Source organism: Rhinatrema bivittatum, chromosome 4 (assembly GCF_901001135.1).
Source record: "Rhinatrema bivittatum chromosome 4, aRhiBiv1.1, whole genome shotgun sequence".
Lineage (NCBI taxonomy): Eukaryota > Metazoa > Chordata > Amphibia > Gymnophiona > Rhinatrematidae > Rhinatrema > Rhinatrema bivittatum.
The window spans coordinates 448,079,729-448,099,732 of NC_042618.1; the positions used below are offsets into that span (position 1 = coordinate 448,079,729).

Consider the following 20,004-nt stretch of genomic DNA (forward strand, 5'->3'; position numbering starts at 1 on the left):
CCACTGTAAGAGGGAATCTTTCAATTCAGAGTGGTTTTGGGGGGTGGTGTTACATTGGTCTGCCTAGGGCACAAGGGTCTATAGACCCTGCCTTCCCCCAAAACCTAGCCTGAGTTGAAAGTGCTCCTCTTACTGTGGGAGATATATAGAACTCGGGGTGAGGTTTGGGGGGTGGGGTGGGTTTTGGGGAGCAGTTTTACATGCACAGTCATACGTATGAACAGCACAGTAGCGCATCAAGCCAGGTAGAGAGTAAATGGTACAAATTTCTTTCACCTTTCATCCCTCCAAATCACATTAAATCTTCACTGATGGTAACTGTGCTGTTTGTACATATGACTGTGCATGTAAACCTGCCCCCCAAAACCCACCCCCACAAACCTCACCCTGAGTTACTAGTGCCTCCTCTTATAGTGGTATAAATAGTTAACTATTTTTTGAGTCTCTGCAGAATCTCTCCCCTCTCTCTCTGTCTGTCTGTCTGTCTGTCTCTCTCTGATGTGGTATCAGAAAAATTAGCCTATCCATGCCCCCTTTTTTTTTTTATCATGGGGACTATTTTTGCTATATTTATAGCAAAATGATGAATCTAGGTCTTAGCCAGATATGTCTAGAAAAATTATTTGTTTTTTCCTAAAAACTTATCTGCTAAAATTTTGAGATAGCCAACTATATTCAGAGGTGTGGTTACACCATTGACTATCTCAACCAAGTTAGCCAGATAAGTTTATTCGACTAATTGGCAGCCAGATAGCATCTGAATATCAGGCCCAAAATTTATCAGAAAAAGTCTTGTTACCATGGAAAACATCACTGATATTTCAGTTGCTGAATACAGAGAAGGGCGACCAAAATAATAAGGGGCATGGAATGGCTGCCCTATGAGGAAAGGCTAAGGAGGTTAGGGCTGCTCAGTTTGGAGAAGAGTCGACTGAGAGGGGATATGATAGAGGTCTATAAAATCATGAAAGGACTTGAATAGGTTAATGTAAATCGGTTATTTACTCTCTCAGATAATGGAAGGACTAGGGGGCACTCCATGAAGTTAGCAAGTAGCTCATTTAAAACAAATCAAAGAAAATTCTTTTTCACTCAGCTCTGGAGTTCATTGCCAGAGGATGTGGCTATGGAAGATAGTGTAACAAGGTTTTAAAAAGGTTTGGATAAGTTCCTAGAGGAAAAATCCATAAACTGCTATTAATTAATAAGCAATAGTAGCTTGAGATTTATTTTATATTTGGGTACTTGCCAGGTACTGTACTTGTGACTTGGATTGGCCACTGTTGGAAACAGGATACTTGGGCTTGATAGACTCTTGGTCTGACCCAGTATGGCATATCTTATATTCTTATGTTCATTTATGAATTATATTTTCCATTTCTTTTAACTTAGCAGGTACATGTTAAAAGTTTTGACAAGAGATTGAAGATCTGAAATCCTTTCATAAGCATTTAAAAATTTTGTTTTGTAGGTTGCTTCTCATTATGTTTTATTACATACAGAAAGTTTGTGTCACACAATAGTTCTTAAAACAGAGAAAAACTACCTAGAGTTGTGCCATGCACTTTTGTGCATCCAGTTTGATGAGTGTGTCAGGGCTGGCTAATTTTGAACCAGCTCACTGTGGTTTCCCAGTTGATTGTCCCCCTGGTGATCTCTCTCTCTCTGCCATTTATAGTTGGCTGCCGACTCGCTTACCACTGCTAGGAGTTTGCCTTAAGACCCTGTGACAAAACAGAGGTTTTGCATGCCTTGTAGTTTATTGTTCTGCCCTGTGACACTTTTCCCCAGAGAGTTCATTTCCTGTGTGCTGGCCTGCAGGTAGTTTTTGACCTCTGCACTGTATTTCAAGCAGATGGTTTGAATGCTGCCTTGACTGAAGGTGGCTTGAACAGCATACACATCCCAGCAGCCCTGAGTACATGTAACACTGAACCACTCTGCAGTGCCATGGGCCAGAAGGCTACCTGTTAATACTGTGTGTCCTGATTGGCCCTGCAGACATAGCCCTCGCCCTGAGGGTTCTGGAACTCTCCACTCTCAGCTGGGAACTCTCAGAGGCAACAGATCTCTGTACTGAGGCCCTGTTCATCTTCTGTGGACAGCCTTTTTATCACCTCCCCAGGCACTAGCTGCTGTGAAAAGTGTTTAGCTAGTTTCTATTATTTAATCCTTGTTGTTTTACCTGTTTCTGTTTGCAGTTTAAATCTTTTATCCGTTCACTGTTTCTACTTGTTCTTAATAAACTTTAGTTTGTTAGCTCTGCCTATCTTGGACTGACTTAACGATCCTGGTATTGTGTGTATTTGGTCTTTGGGTGTTTTTCTAGGAACTGCATAACCCTCGGGTGGTGTGAGGTCGCAGTGTCCATAGAAACCACCAGGAGATAGCTTGCCCGGAGGCAAGCAGAAACCCAGGTGGCGGGTGGGAGGTTGCCAGTGTAGGAGCATGTGTGCAGGTGCAGGCAGGCATATGCAGTGCTTGGCAGGGCGCTCTAAGTGGCCATAGGTTTACCCTACGTGGGTATTAGGGGTGGCACTGCAGCATTACATGACAGACCTGCCCTTTGTTTTCTGAATGGATCAGCAGCAGCCAGCCCTGACTGGCTTCTTGCTTGGCATGTACACCTAGCTGGCAGCAGGGCACAGGAATCTACAATGACAACACACTTTGTAGAAAATTACATTTTAAAAGATATTTTATCATTTTTTTCTGAGTGCTGCGACAACGCTGTAAAGGACGTTTGAGTCATCACATCTTTTTACTGAACATTGGTATACATACAATAAATTGTAAACACTTCAACAATAGATATTGGTCACTTTTTACAGACAGGAGATCACATCTATGAAAAAGAAAATGGAGACAAATGATTGATTATAGCATAATTCAGATACATAAACATGTCCTGATATATATATATATATATATCTGACTGTCCTACGATAAAGTTAATACTTTTTTTATTTTGTGTATTTTGTATCACATTTGCCATTAATCATAGAAGTCTGCAGATGTGTTATGGCAGGGGTGACCAACTCAGGTCTTCAAGCCCGACAAACAGGTCTGATTCTCAGGATATCCACAATGAATATACATGAGATACATTTGCATGCGCTGTCTCTGTTGTATGAAAAATCTGTCATGCATGTTCATTATGATATTCTGAAAACCAGCCCTCTTTGTGGCTCCTGAGAACCAGAGTTGGCCACCCTTGTGTTCTGGCATTTATCTCTTTTTGTGTGTTTTTCAGGCAGCTGATATAACAGCTCTGTTTGCAGCTATTCCTGATTCCTGCTTCTCACCTGTTTCCGCCTGTGCTCCTGTTTGCCTGGACTCTGGTCTTTCCAGTCTGTCTCTGCCTTTGCCATGCCTGCTTCCATCCTTGTTTGTCTTTGCACGCCATTTCTGAGTTGACCTTGTGGTTTGACCTCATCCTGGCGCTGACCTTAAACCAGCTTTCTAGATTTGCTTTATGCTGGCCCTTGCTCCCTCAGGACTGACTGCCTCCATGCTGGCTCTTTAGGCCTCAGTCCTGACCTGTTTGGGTAGCTCAGTATGTGGGTGATTTTCAAAGGGACTTCTGCATGTGTGTGTCACGTTTGAGGGCAAGTTTACCCAGACTGAACTGCGATGTTCTTCGGGGTGGAGTTGAGGAGGGGTTTGGAACTCTCCTTCTCTCTGCCATCCCACTCTTTAGCTCATGAGATGCCAGGGTTCATTGGCAGGGAGGAGGTATATACACGTTTGGGATCCTTAATGCAATGTTGGGGACCTGTATCACAGCCATTCACTTTCACCCAAGTCACAATCACTGATTAGCTAGTACTCATGGGAAAGGAGTCCTCGGGATGAAGCAGGCACCCCAGATACTGCATATAGTCAGATGTGGTGTTCAACTTAAAAGAATTAACTTGAAAAATAAGATCCAGGCTAAGATAGCAAAAATCATAAAGAGCAACACAAAAATCTTGGCTCTAAAGACCAGCTCCTCTAACTTTCTCTGAATCAGTGTCCAGACAAAAGAAACCTCCCCTGGCATTCACTAGAGGGGAAACACAAGTTTCTACCTCCGGTCTTAGTAAAAAACCTCTTCCAATATTGTAGTCTATGCCCACTACTGACTGGCTGTGGGAAAATGGCCAAAATAACAATCCAATCCTGCCAAAAAAGGGTATTGCTGGCTGTCTTGTCAGGATGACTGTCACGGTCTGGCAAGCTAGGATCAGGGATACTCCTGCAGGAGCAGCACAGGACTGCAGGACAGGACTGGAGACGACCTTCTACATGGACCAGCCACCTCCCCCGCAGGTTGAGCACTTAGCTTCTGGTGGCCGGTAGAACTTAGCTGGAACCAAAGACGAGGCTTGAGATGGAGACAAGGCCAGGAATGGAGGCAGGCAAAAGCTGGATACAGGCAGGGGTGGAGACATGGGCTGGAACCAAGGACAAGACTAGGGCTAGAGGCAGGGCTGGAACTGAAGCAATGCAAACAAGAGCTAAACTGAGGGCAAGGCCTGGACTGGATAAGACAAGAACAAACTACAATGGGACAAGGACAGGTCTAGAACAAGCAAACTATAGGATTTTTTGAGGATTTATGGTGATTGCAAGGGCTTGGAAAAGCAAAGATATCCTAGGTTGGCAGAAAAAATCCTCTTCCAAATTACTGGTAGAAAAATATAAGGGCTCAGTATTTGCACAGTCTCCCCAAAGGTACCTCTCGTCCAGGATGGGGGTTCCTCAGATGTGTCAAAAAGATGCTACTCACAGTTCTCTTCTTCTTCTTCTTCAGATGACAAAACAGAGAAAGTCCAGATAGTAGGGAACACAGCGGCTCTCTCAGATGTCCCCTCTTCAGAGTAGAAAAGGTGACCACAAATTTCCTCCCCAGTAACTCAAAGTGGAAATCATTACAAAAATGGGAGAATTCTGGAATCCTTTTGCATTGACTCAGCCCTGATCCAGCCCAAAGCGTGTGGGATGGGGAGCAGCAGAATCTTCCTTACCTCCTGATCTAACTTAGCTACTGGACTTCCTGAAACCCTCCAGCCAGGGATACAAGGGTTCTCACAAGAAGGAAACCTCAAAAAACGAAGCCCAAAATTCCTTAGACAAACCATTGGAACCTGCACCAGAAGGTACTGGAACCCTTCCTACTCTGTGTTCTGGACTGTTAGGCCTAGCACAAAGAAAGAGCAGGGAAGCAAAACTGTAACTCAGGAAAACTATAGGGGTGTGCATTTGTTTGCAATGTATTGGCAATCCACAATGTATATGCCATATTCGTTGTATTCGTGGGGGTCACAAAACGTATGGCAAACCCCCACGAATACAACGTATCACTAACGAATAAACCCCTACAAGACTTGCCAGAAGTCCCTGGTGGTCCAGCGGGGGTCCTGGAGCGATCTCCTGCACTCGGGCTGTTGGCTGCCGGTATTCAAAATGGCACCGATAGCCTTTGCCCTTACTATGTCACAGGGGCTACCGGTGCCATTGGTTGGCCCCTGTCACATGGTAGGAGCAATGGATGGCTGGCGGCATCTTGTGCTCCTACCATGTGACAGGGGCTGACCAATGGCACCAGTAGCCCCTGTGACATAGTAAGGGCAAAGGCTATCGGCACCATTTTGAATACCGGCAGCCGACGGCCCGAATGCAGGAGATCGCTCCAGGACCCCCGCTGGACCACCAGGGACTTTTAGCAAGTCTTGGGGGGGGGGGGTCAGGAGGGTGGGGGGGGTTGTAGTTAATTAAATGTAAAGGTTGGGATGGGGTTTTTTGGGAAACGAATACATATGTAACTAATGAATGGATCGGGGTCCCCTGAGAACGGATGCAATGGATTTGGGTCCTGACGAATACAAATACCGAATGGGACGAATTCGTCCCTGCTGCACATCCCTAGAAAACACTCCTACTCCTCTGACCTCTAACTCAAATGCCACCCTTGCACTGTTACAGGCTGCTTTTATAAACAGCAGGAGGCTGGCCATTCCTGTAATCTCTGTGGAAGAGCTATTCCAAAACGATGCACCCTTTCCTCTGCTATTTAAGCTCTACTCTCCTAGCTCAAAAGGGTTTAGAACTAGGGCCTTATTCATAATTAATCCCAAAGGATCATTGCATATGCATGTATACGAATTTCATGTGTGTGTGTCTGTTTTATTTTAGCATCATTTGGGGGTGCTGAATCTCTGTTAGTTATGTGAACAGTGGGTACCAAATTTCCAAAAATGTTTTTATCCAGTGTCAAGACTGTCTGAGCTTTGATTCTTTATCTCAGAAGTTAAGCAGTATCACACATGACCATTACTTGGATAAGAATAAAATAGAGAAACACCAAAACACTAGTGATGCAGGAGGTGAGATTGGGGACTTAATGGGCCACTTTTCCTTTCTGTGTTGTTACTGAACCAGTGTACCTTTATGTTGTAAGGGGGCATTGTGCTCTTCAAAGCATTGTCTCTCAGGAAGAGATGCTTATTGAATCAAGGTCCTCTTTACTCTGCTTGCATCAAAGATCTTATGTCTCGTTTCACCAGCTTTATAATCTGATCTGATGAAATGTCCCCCTCACTCCAAAGAGAAAAAATAGAAATGCTGAAAAATATTGTTCTGTACATCTGAATGTAGGTACATATCCCAACCTAAACTATATACTGCACAAAATGGATGAATAACAATAGCTACGCACAAGCTGAGTTATCTTTGAGAGCCATATGCTACTGAGACCATGAACAAAATGTATTCCAAGCAGGAGATCAGAAATGTAAAGGACTCATTCTCGAAGAAAGAAATACTCTACCATGGATACGTTTTCTAGATAACAAGATCATGCTAACATTATTTTTATTTGCAATCCCTTCTGCTGAATGAATGTTGCCGGGCAGTAGGAGTTAAATAATTCTTACTCACCGACCTCGGACAGTCTCCTACTCATGAATGAATGCAGGGATGAATCACCCAAAAGTAAGCTTGTGCAGCTCTAAGCAGCAGACAGAAGGTCGCTTGACATTGTATTAATACAACTTAATCATTAATACTCCATGAGGTAAGGAAGGAAGGAAGTTCATTAAAATCGAATGATTCCATGTCTGGTTTATCTTTCGTCTGTGAAGCACCAATATTTTAACGATGACTTGTTTTATCAAAGTACATATGTGCACAGATTTGTTACTTAATGCTATTCAAAGTTTTGAATAAAATGCCTATAAGCTAATAAGATTTGTGTGATATGAAAGAGATTCCTTTGAAAATAAAGCACAACGCATGGATGAATGTGAAATGTATGACATTATGGGTAAATATTCAGGAAATCTTGAAAACAGCAGAAACGCATTTCCAGCTTTCTTTTGTATAGATTGGAAAAGCCAAAGCCTATGATACATTTCAGTGGTCAGAATATTTACTTGTTTAGTTGTGTGTTTGAATCATCAATGGATAGACTGAAGACAGAGCTAAATTAAGGGAAAAGCAAGAAGACTAACACCCTGTGGGTCAATATTCAATATTAAAAATTTAAATGGATAACTTGGCTTTGAATATTAACCTCTTGATGTTCCCTTGCAAACTAAAATTAGCTGGCAAGCAGCTGGAAGGTGTATTGCTCATTGACCCTTGGGTTGAGTTGCCCCTCCATCGGCAGGTGAACCCAGATGAGGCAGAGGCCCAACTGGAGGTTCACCTTTATCAGCCCACGTTCCCCTCAGATTGATCCTTCATGTGCCGGGGCCTCTGCTGATGACAATGATAGCTGGGTCAGAGAGATCATATGAGGCTTGTATGACGGCAAGCAGAGGTTCGTGGCAGGTGGTGGTCAAGGGTATCCAGGAGACAAGCTATGGTCAGTGGCAAGCAGCAATCAAGAGTATCCAGGAGTCAAGCTGTGGTCAATACCGGGTATCCATCTGAAAGAAAAGGTGGGAACAAAGGTAGGGCAAGAAGGCATGGAGAAGAACAGATGGGCAGCAAGGGAAGCAGAGACATACCGAAAAACTGCTGAAGAACTGAAGAATGAAGACAAGGATCACTGGAACTGGAGGACAAAGACAAGGATCACAAGAACTGAAGATGAGGAATGCTAGAGGAACAAGCACTACTGGAACATAGGGAGATCTGTTGCTGAGGCAAGGAAGTGGAGGTCTGGAGGGCCTATTATAGGCCTAGCTGCGTGATATCATCAGAGCGCACTGCAGGGCTTTTCCACTATGGTCTCTTTAAATTCGGCAGTGTTGGCCGTGCGTGCATCTAGGGGAGGCATGATGACATGTTGCTTGTGGCATGCTGCCGCAAGGCAAGCTAGCAGTGCTTTGCCGCAAAGGAGATTGGAGCTTGGCATGAAGTCAGCAGCATCTTGTCTTGAGACTAGCTGTGACTGGAGCCCAGCCCAAGATGTGAGGGTGGCAGTTTGCGGGATTAGCCTGGGAACCACCAAACACAATAGTACCCCCCTCTTAAACCCCCTCTCTGAGACTCTGGGCTTCCTTGGATGAGATTGACAAAGCTCCCTTAAGAGATTATGATGCAACATATTGGAGCCTGGCTCCCAGGAGTTGTCTTCTGGACCATACTTCTTCCTAGAGATGAGCTATTCAATTTTCTTGCCTCTATGGTGGGGGTCTAAGATTTCCTTGACTTTGTATACTGTTTCTCCATTGATGGTTACATCCTGTGGTTCAGGTAATGCCCTAGAGGGGTATGAAAGTACCAGTGGCTTGAGCAGCGAAACATGAAATACATTATGTATCTTGAGTGTTGATGGCGACTTGAATTGATAAGTGACGGACTCCGGTTGTTGAATTATGAAGAGAGGTCCAATGTAGCATGGGGCTAGATGCATAGAAGGGGCCTGTAGGCATAAATGGCTCATGCTTAGCCACACTTTCTCTTCAACCTTAAACTGAGGTGCTGCTCTGTTGGCATCTGCCAGTTAGTAGCCTTCTGGATTTATTTATTTATCGAGTTTTATATAACATCGTTCGGTTTCGCCATCACAACGGTTTACAAAGTTTCGATGTTTAACAGAGTTTCTAAAGATTCATGTGATTGTCAACATAAAAATAGCAGGCTTTATAAACATAGATCGTATTTCAAACTATACGGTTTCAGTTCTGTATGTATTACGTGCATGCGTTGGTTCCACATGTTTGCATAGGGCCAGTAGGAGTGGAGTAGTATCAGAGAGTCATTGGGTGTTTTGGTAGGCTTTGGTGAACATCCAGGTTTTTAGTTCTTTTTTGAAGGTTTTTAGATTTTGTTGTGTTCTAAGTTCGGTTGGGAGGGTGTTCCAGAGTTTGGGACTTCCTAGGGATATGGCTCTCTTCCGAGTTGAGGTAAGTTGTTTGGACCAAGTAGGTGGAATCTTTAATAGACCTTTGTTAGCTGGTTTAGATTAGATTAGATTAGATGGTTAGTCTGCTCCCATAGGTTTTGCAATTCCTGGGTGAAGAGTTGTACCACTGGAGAAGGTATTGCCATCAGTAGTTGCAGAGGAGGCAATGGTTGCTTCCCAAAGACCAGTTGGAAAGGAGTTAATATGTGCATTGTGAGAAAACTCAGCCCAATTGTCCTGCTGTTTGTTGATGTAGGAGTGAAGGAATGTCTTGACAGTGCAATTGGTATGCTCTGCTTGTCCATTCCCTTGTGGGTGATAAGTGGTAGTGAAGTCTAGTGTAATGCAAAACATTTTATAGAGGGAGCGCCAGTATCATGCAGCGAATTGCACACCTCTGTCCAACAGTATGTGTTTTGGCAGGCCGTGCAGATGGAAAAAATGGAGAATAAAGAGGCATTCTAGTTCTGGTGCCAAAGGGAGACCTGGTAGTGGGATGAAGAGTGCATCTTTGAGAAACGATCTACGACCACCCAAATCATTGTGGCACCATCTGAGATGGGGAGGTCCATGACAAAGTCCATGGACAAGTGGGTCCAGGGTTCCCTGGGGGTTGGCAATGGCTGTAACAGTCCCCAAGATCAGCCATGGAACGTTTTTTTTTCTGTACACAGGTAGGGCATGAATCAATATAGGCCTTGATGTTCTGCTTCATTTGCAGCCACCAGTAGTGTTGCTGAAGTAATTCAAAGGTTTGTGCCTGCTCAGAGTGACCTGAGGTCTCATGTAGTCTGGAAGGTACAACCATCTTCCCTGGAGAGACAGTCACCATGGTAGCCAGAAGTATCTCAGTGGAATCGATGATGTGTCTAGGAGGTCCTGGGGCATCCTCGGTCTGAAAAGAGCAAGAGAGGGCATCTACCTGTTGATTCTTGAGCAAGGGATGAACCCACAGTTCGAAATCAAAGTGAACCAAGAACAAAGACCAGAGAGCTTGTTTTGCAATTAGCTGTTGAGCTCGGTGAAGATGTTCAAGGTTCTTGTGATCCGTATATATTGGGATGCGGTGCTAAGCTCTTTTGAGCAGGTGGCACCACTCCTCGAGAACTAATTTAACAGTCATAGCTCTTGATCTCCTATGTCACAGTTATGCTCCACGGTTGAGAACATCTTTGAAAAGAAAGAACATGGACAAAGTACTCCTTCTGGAGAATGTTGACTTAAAACTGCCCCTATGCCTAGAGTAGAAGCATCAACTTCTAGGATTAAGGGCTGTGAGGGGTCTGGATGATGCAGACACAATGGCATCCTTCAGGTTCTGGAATACCTCCACAGCTTCAGGTGGTGCAGATCACAGAAAAGGCTTCTCCAGAATAAGCATTTAACCCTTTAAGCAGCAATCTCATCTGGAGTGTGGCCAGTCCTTAGCATTGATACCCTTGCAGGTAAGGGCAGTAAGGGAAGCTGCCATGGAGTAGTTTGGGTTAAACTGAAGATAATAATTAGCAAATCCCAAGAATCTCTGTAGAGCCTGGTCCCACTGGGTGGGGCCAGTCCATGATGGCTTTTTCTTTGGCAGGATCCATATGGAATCTTTCACAAGAGACAATGTACCCCAAAAAGGGAAGTTTCTGTTGTTCAAAAAGGCATTTTTTCAACTTGCCATTTAGATTAGTGTCTTGCAGGTATTGTAGGACTGTGAGAACATCTCAACAGTGGGTGCTGAGGGTTTGAGAGAAGATCAATATATTGTCTAAGTATATGACTCACAAGTGTAGAGCAAGTTGCGAAAAATCTCATTAACCATCTTTTGTAAAACTGCGGGTGCATTGCAAATCCCAAAGGGCATAGCAAGATATTCGTAGTGTCCATCGCGAGTTTTAAAAGCTGTTTTTCACTTGTCACTGGCCTTGATTCAAATGAAAGTATATGCCCCCCCTGAGGTCCAGCTTGGTGAAAATCTTCACTGCTTGTAGGTGATCAAAGAGCTCTGATATTAGCGGTAAGGGATAGCGATCCTTTTTTCTGATGGTATTCAAACCCCAGTAATCGATGCATGGCCTGAGGGAGCTGTCTTTCTTTGCAACGAAGAAAAATCCAGCTCCAACCGGGGAGGAGGAAGGATGGATGAAGCCATGTTCCAAGTTTTCCCAGATATAGTCATAGATGGCTTGAGACTCAGGAAATGACAAGAGATACATCCTTTCCCATGGAGGCGAAGTATCTGGGAGGAGTTCAATCCCGCAATCTTATGTACAGTGAGGAGGCAGGATTTTGGCTTTCTTCTTCGAAAATATGTCTTTAAAGTCCACGTGCTGCAGAGGTAGTCCCAGAAGGCGGTGAGGAGGTTCCACATGCTCCAGGCAGTGATCCATACACTCTTGCCCCCACCTAGTGAGTTGTAGGTTAGCCCAGTCAAATTGTGGGTAGTGCTGATGGAGCCAAGGTAATCCCAGAACAATGGGGTGGATGGCTCTGGAGATTACATGTAAATTGAGTTCTTCCTGATGGAGGAGACCAGTGCATAAAGTCACTGGTGTTGTAGTCAGGGTGACCTGGCCAGGAAGATGGGGAGGCCCTCACGATTGTGGGAATGAGGATCCTCAAGTTCTTTCATGATAAACTTCCCACCAGAACCTAAGTCCACAAATGCTTGTGTGGGAATGCTTATGGGATCCAACTCCAGGTTCACAGGAAGTAGTAGCTGGGAAGCTGGAACAGTAAGGCCCTCGGTCATCTCCCCACAGGACCATAGATGCTGGAGTTTTCCTGACTTCAGCGGGCATTGAGCTAATAGATGTCCCCAGCTAGCACAATATAAATGTAGACCCTGCTTATTACAGCGGAGCCTCTCTTCGGGGGTGAAACAACTGCGATCCATCAAAAGAACAGCTGCCAGAGGAGAGAATGGCATTGGAACTGTGGTATCACTGTAATGTGAATTCAAGGTGGGTGAACCTCATGTGCCCTCTGCTGGAGTCGGCAATCAATCTTCCCAGTCAGCTCAATGAGTCATTCTAAGGAAGCTGGAAGGTCTCAAGCAGCAAAGTCATCCTTAATCTTTGAGGAGACACTCTCTAGGAAGATTGTGATGAGACAGTCCTTCCAAGGTCGAGCTCTGTAGCCAGGGTCCTAAATTCTGTGGCATATTCTGCCAGGGTTCTGGAGCCTTGGTGGAGGTGGAGTAAGTTGGAACCCATGGTGGCCATTCGGCCAGGCTCCTCAAATACTGTCTTAAACAGGTCAGTAAACTGTTGCACATTGTGGAGCAGTAGGTCTGCACACTCCCAGAGTGGGGGGGGGGGGGGGGGGGGGGACCATGGTAGGGGTGTTCTGTCCAATTGGGAGAGAATATAGTTCGTCTTTGTCAAGTTGTCTGGAAATAATGGTGCTTGTAAGGAGAATTGTATGCAGCACTGATTTAGAAACCCTCGGCATTGCTTGGGGTCCCTGGTGTACCGAGGTGGAGCTGGAAGTTGCAGGTTGGGATGGCTAGAGGCTATGGATAGTAGTGGCATTGATGCAGGAGGTGGTGGAGCCTTGCTGCTCCATATGCTTAGAATAGATTGCCTGAGTCAGTGCATCGTGTTTCCAATGCTGGCCTTTTTTAGGCTGTTTCTAAATCTTAACCCCTATTCTCTTTATCAGAACTTTTTTTGATTTTAAAATTAAGGGGAGGGGAGGAGTCGGGGCGGGGAGGGGGCGGAGTTGGCAGTATCTTTGTTGCCGCGATAACATTACCAACATTATTGTCGGCAGTAGTGCGCCGAATAGCACCACCTTTCACGGTGGCGCTATTTAGTGTGAAAGCCGGAAGCCGGCACACCGCAGTGGTGTGAAGGCTGCGGGCTTTTGCAGGCCCGCCCCCCCTTCGCCCCCCTGCCCCCCATTTTCGCTGGATTCATCATTCAGCGATGAATGATGAATCCAGGTCTAAGTGTCTTATTTGTAAGCTGTAAGGAGCAGGAGCTCTCTTTTATTTGCATGTGTATAGTGCTGCATAGATCTGGTAACAATACTAGCAGAGGTAGTAAGAAAATTGCAACATGCTCACAAAGCCCCTAATTTTCTGAGACCACACACCCACCCGAGCTTTTTAACTGCATTCCACGTTGCATGCATGCCATCTAAAAATTCTGTTTGTACAGAAATTGCTTACTATATTCTTCAATAAATTAAAAAATCAAGGAGTAAAACCAATGACCAAGAAAAGGCTAATGGGACGAGCCTTGGGCTTTTGGAACATTGCTACTTAATATTACCCACTCCCCAGGCAGGGATACTTCTGGCATTTGCCTGCCAGTTGCATTGAGCTAGACAGAAGCTAGTTTTTTCTTAAAAGCACAACTTCCTGTACTGATTTTTTATTTTTCCTTACTTTAAGAGGCTGGAGTCGCATTTTTGCTCAAGGTTTACTCTGTGTTGATAATTTAACTGCTTTAGATTAGGTTTAAGTCTTGATTTCATGCATGCCATTTTTCTTTAGCATTAGCACTAATTATTGTTATGTATTTCATTTATTTATTATTACAGTTTTGCCATCTTGGCATATTTGATGATTTATGTTAGATTATATTTTGGTATTTTTAGATCTGTCATGATTTTACTTATAGTTAGAATAGCATTAATATTTTATTTTTATTTTTTCTGAAATTTTTATGAGTTTTTTCAATGTAAACCATTTGGATGTATTAAAATAATTTTGTGGTAAATCAAGAACGAATAAAATGGCTGAAATAAAATTTGTACTGTGTTTTTCTGAAATACCACAGTATATAACATAAACAGTAGAATCAATTTTCACAATAACTTTTTCAATCCTGTAAACAATAATCACAACATTTGTTATGGTATTTATACCTCACTCACATAGGCTTTACAATGAAGCTGTGAAAAAAACAATTTAAAATTCTCAAACAAAATATATTAAAACCATAAACTGTATATCTTCACTCCAACATCCAGTATGCAATACACATAGCCCTACATCCAGCCACAGGTCTAACAAATATTACAGCGATAAGTAAACAATGAACATATAATATTCTTCATATATAAGTAGAAACCCACCTTCAAAGTCCTATTGCCTTTGAATCATTTTCGCTTTCACAAGTCTTCTTAAAATCAGTCTTCTTAACAATATCTTCTTGAATCAGTTACAATCTCTAGCAGGCCCCCGTCTTAAACCGAGTCTACTCTACCCTCTGTTCTTTAACCAGTTTCTTTTTAAGCCAGCTTCCACCCTTTCCCTTTTTCTAAGTCAACTGCTTTGTTATCATTGGTACGCAAGGGTTGCAATTTGATGGACGTGCAAACATTATATGACTACTAATACCTTTTTGCCTCACAGATGTGTGATGTGGAATGAGCCGGCCCCCATAGGTCAGTGGCTATGCTCTGCACTGCTGGTGTGGAGAACGTGGATCTGATTCCTGGGTCAGATCTTCAGCTCCCTCGGCCCCTGGGTTGGGGATGCTGTGGAGGTCTGTTATTGTTTCAGATGCTACCACCCCCCCACAGGAGGGTATTCCACTCTCTGTGAAAGAAATGCTTCTTGGCATTATCGGAGCCGCACTAAGTCTGTTTTTAATGCCGGACAAATAGAAATGAAAAAATGCAAAGATCATTTTTATAGGAATGAATCGTGTTTTCATTGTATCTCCACTGAAACATAGCCATAATGTGATGATATTAGAATTAATAGGATCAGCAGGACAGGTTGAGTAGACCCAGTATATAGTTTCCACACCACTTTTTTTTGGTGGGGAAGGGGAAGGTGTTGGCAGTTTTCTCCTGCTTCTGTGGGCTTTTAGCTCAAATAACAGTGGCTGGGATCTGGCACCATAAGCTCTCATTTGCAACTACTCAGTGATTTCTTCCTTATATGATTTCTTCTTCCAACTTGCTTAGCCTCAATCATCACAGCGACAGTTCTCAGCCAGGGGTCGTGCACCAGGGTTACTTCCAGAACCTTACAATGGTGAGTTCTCAATCTGGCCACCAGGTGGTGCTGATGTCCGTAAGCCAGGTCGTGACGCTGGGCTCTGGGCCTAGACCTAGGCCTGAAGCTGGGGCTCAGCCCCTATGCCCTGGCATAGCCCAGCCCTCAGAGGTCTTCTGTTTTCTGACTTCTTTGTTGAAATGATACCATCTGCCTGGGAGGTGCCGGAATTAATTAACTCCGGCACGTCCTACTCAGCAGAGGGCACCATTTTGATGTACGGCAGCCTAATTGTGTTAACTTTCAGTTATCCGTCTAAATGGCTTTTGAATATTTACCTGAGAATTCTCAAAAATGTAAGCGCTATTTTCAAGGGAACAAGCCACAGAAAAAGCAGGCGCAAATCTCTGTGGGTATTGCTTTCTCAGGCAAAGGGAAAGTAGGCACATACTTTGGAAAACTGTCTTTATATTTATGGTAAATGTTTTCCCCTGAGAGAGTCCATGGAGGCTGTAATCTCTTTCAGTGGAGTTCATTTCCTGAGGACCTATGGATGACCGAATGCATGCAGTACTTTTAAAAAGATGCTGAAGACGTATTTTATTCCGATTAGCATTTGCTGCATAGAAACAGATTTCGGATGTCTTGCGCTATAGTTTGCTGATGGTTACTGCAGCGAAGCCAGCACAGGATAGTATTAGCGGTATATGCCTGGCAGTTTTTATGTCTTGTGTTTGTTAGATTTCTTTATGTATGCTGACTTTGTAAGCCACCTAGAGCTGTGAATAAGGCGGCACACAAATCATGCAAGCCTATCCTCTCTTGGGCGCTCTGATCTTGCAGTTTCTACATTGCTACATACCTTTCCTGATCTCATCTCGATGCCAGGGGACTGATTTTCAGCCAGCCCCCCAAACATCTGTGAGAGCTGGCTCAGAGGTCCCATGCTCATCGTCTTCATATTATTGCCGTAGCCTAGAGGTGAAGGGAGCATCAGGAAGAGTCCATGGGGGAAAAATTGTCTGTGGCAGGGAGACCCCCCAGGGTAGCCCTCCTCACCACTAAGTCTGGCCCTACCCAAGACTTTGGCAGCAGGGTGATTCCTCAGCTTCAGCCTGCAGCTCAGGGACATTCGAGAAGGCTAAAAAGTGAAGGGTGGTGAGGGGCTGGTAGAGGAAAAAGTGAGCCATGGGGGGGTTAGGTGGGTGTGAGTGTGAACATGACTGAGGGTTGAGTATGAGTCTGAGCAATGGGGGCTGGAGGTGAGAAAGCACCGTGAAGGAGTCAGAGAGAGGAAGAAAGAGACAGAAGAGCAGACTGATATAGGGGTAGAACTTTCATCTTTTGATCTGGACTAGAAAAAGATCAGGAACAGGCAGATTCACCAATCATGTTAAACGTAAGTAAAATGACCTAATCTTTTTTTTTTTTTTTTTTACTATATTTATTTTATACTGAATTTAAATTAGTTTGTAATTAACTTCAATATCTAATTGTAGTTATTAGTTGACATGAAATGGATACAGCGAATAAATATTGCCCTTTGTCTTCATGGGGAGATGTACAGTATTTTTCTTCTACTGAGTTTCAAGAAAAATTTTTGTTTTCCATAGGGTCTTGACATAAAAAGTTTGAAAACCACTGGTCTAATGAGACTGGTGCACGGTCATTGTGCGTTAGGCATCACTGATAGTATGTATGCACATATGTATGTAACCTGACCATATGCTCATTCTTAGCCTTTAACCTATATCTACTAGGGATGTGAATCATTTTTGAACAATTAAAATTATCGTCAGATAATTTTAAAATTGTCCAAAATCGTTAGAGTGTACGATACAATACAAATGCCCCCGATTTATCGTCAGGGGCATTTGTATTGTATCGTTAAATAGGGCGCGGTCATACGGTCGCCCGTATGACATAGTGAGGGCAAAGGTAGCGCCGGCGCCATTTTGAATATTGGCAATACGGCCCGCGTGCAGGAGGTCACTCCCGGACCCCCGCTGGACTTTTGGCAAGTCTTGTGGGGGAGCCCTCCTGTCCAAAAATACCTTGCAGAGAGCTGTGCTACCAACATGACTGCACACATTTGCATACTTTCATGGTTGCATGCCATTGGTGATGCGCATGAGTGTGACGACGTCTGTGGACTGCTGAACGGCTAATATGCTCTAGACTCAGCAGTAAGTGGTGTAACAGACTTCTACTGTTAGTTGTGACCAGGCCAGGCCTGGTCCTACACAGTCCATTAAAATGGGCAGGAGATCAATTTAAGTATTTGGGAATGATAATAACCAGGGATATTTCACGCTTGGCTGCTGTTAATTTTGAGGTATCGCTGCATAAAACTAGATCGTCACTATGGGGCTCTGAGTTGGACTTTTAAACAATACCCTACATTGTTATTAGGCCAAATTAACTTACTTTAAATGATTTTGCTTCCAAAATGGATGTATGCTTTTTCTTTTTTGCCCATTTATTATTTTTTGTATCATAGAGAAGGAATTGTTTGGGATGCTCAGAAAATGTTTGTGGCCTGTAGGTAAGGCACGTATAAGCTTGAGAATTTTGTTGAAACCTTGGGTCAAGAGAGTTTTAGGCCTGCCTAATTTAAAATTTTATAATAGAGCAGCTACACTTCTTCATTTAGAGACAGATTTTAAAACCTACGCGCGGCCTACATTTGTGCACGCTACCCAGCGCACACAAATGTAAGCCCGATTTTATAACATGCGTGCGCAGCCGCACGCATGTTATAAAATCCGGGGTCGGCGCGTGCAAGGGGGGTGCACACTTGTGCACCTTGTGCGCGCCGAGCCCACGGGGAGCCCTGATGGCTTTTCCCGTTCCCTCCGAGGCCGCTGCGAAATAGGAGTGGCCTCAGAGGGAACTTTCCTTCCACCCCCCCACCTTCTCCTCCCTTCCCCTATCTAACTCGCCCCCCAGCCCTACCTAAATTCCCCCTACCTTTATTTTGTAAGTAGGCGTATCTTGTGTGCACTGGCCGGCTGCCGGTGCGCGATCCCCCTGCACAGCAGCAAATGGCCACTGTGCCGGAGGCCTCGGTCCCGCCCCCGCCCACACCCCACTCCTGCCCCCCGCCCCTTTCACAAAGCCCCAGGACATATACACACGTCCCGGGGCTTTGCGCGCGTCAACGGGCCTAAACAAAATAGGCTCGGCGCGAGCAGGAGCGGTTACGCGCATAAATCCTGAGGATTTACGTGTGTATCCCTTTTAAAATCCGCCTCTTAGGAGACTGATTAATGCCTATGAGTTATTATAACCACGTTCCATTGAAATAGATTTACTCTCTTGTATTTCCCCAAGATATGCAGTATATCTTTTTTATGTTCCCTGTCTCATTATAGTGCATCTAGTCTAGTGTTCTAGTTAAAGTGATTTTGAAAACGTTGAGATGGCTTTGGGTTGTTTTGGTTTTTTTTTGAGTGTTTCCCACAAATGTTCCCCTTACTTACTATTCCTTAGTAATCTGGATTTTGTTCCAAGTGCGACACAGAAGCTTTTTCGGGACTGGTCTGCAAAAGGATTGATAACAGTTTCTCAATTATTCGACTCTGACAATAACTTATCTTTCTCAGATCTGTGCAACATTTACAATTTGTCATTCTCTGAGAGATGAGGGTATCTTCAAGTTCGACATTACATCCTTTCTTTAAATCAGGAAGCTTTGAGGAACAGTGGAAGGCAAGACTTACAGCAATCTGATCCAGATTGTCCTACTCTATCAGCTATTTATAAAATATTACAAAAGACAGACTCGTTTGACTTTCAGACTTTATTAAAGTTTTGGAAATTGGATGCCCTGCTTACACTTTCCCTTCTTCAGTATACCAAATGTTTTTCCAGGATCAATTCCATTTCTCTTAATATTTTTTTGAGGGAAACAATATCAATTTTTGTTAGAAAATGTTTTTTTTTAGTTAAATTGGCTGTAGATGACCTGTGCATTAAGTGTTCTCAGTCAGCGGGCTCTTTGGGACATATTTTTTGTATTTGTTCTATAACCCAAAGATTTTGGCAACAGGTTTTACAATTTATAGCCAAAGGTATGAGTTTTCTTCCTCCTTGTAATCCTGATTTGATTTTGTTTGAAGAATTTTTCTTCTTTCCAAATCTGTAAGAAATATCAAAAGTTATGGGTTAGAAAATGTTTGGTCTTTTTTTGTTGGGGAAAAAGACTATTTTGTTTCATTGGAGGATGATGTCATCATATAATATAATAATAAAAATATTACGTATTGGAGGAATGCATTGTTTAATTTAGCGCTCATGGAAAAGTTTGGTGCTAAAAAATGTACTCCTAAATCTTCTTCAGATATGGATTCCCTATTTAGATACATTGTCTCCTAGAGCTAGAAGCCTGGTATGAAATGATTTTATTTATTTATAAACTTTTCTATACCGATATTCGTAGCAACATCATATCGGTTTACAGTATAACAGCAGGAGGAAATTACATTGAACAGGAAGGGGCTAAATGGGATTCATAGGAACAGTAAACTTAGCAAGGAAATATATTTCTTTGCCTGAAATCTACAATGCAGTCCATTTCTCTTGCTTGCAATTCTGAATATCAGAATTAGCCAGATAACTTAGGGCTGGATTCATCATTCTTCACAGAATGATGAAACCAACAAACAAGGGGGCGGGCCTGCGAAAGGCCGCTGCCGTTCGCACCACAGCGGTGCGATCGGCCGGC

General features: G+C 43.6%; 1 long non-coding RNA gene across 1 annotated transcript in view; it reads right to left on the reverse strand.

The window, feature by feature from the left end:
- Positions 1-19,208: 19,208 nt before the first annotated feature.
- Positions 19,209-20,004, reverse strand: part of LOC115089575 — an 87,080-nt gene continuing 86,284 nt past the window's right edge. The window contains exon 4 of the long non-coding RNA XR_003856175.1: positions 19,209-19,419. This is a non-coding gene — a long non-coding RNA (uncharacterized LOC115089575). The remainder of the gene's footprint in view (positions 19,420-20,004) is intronic.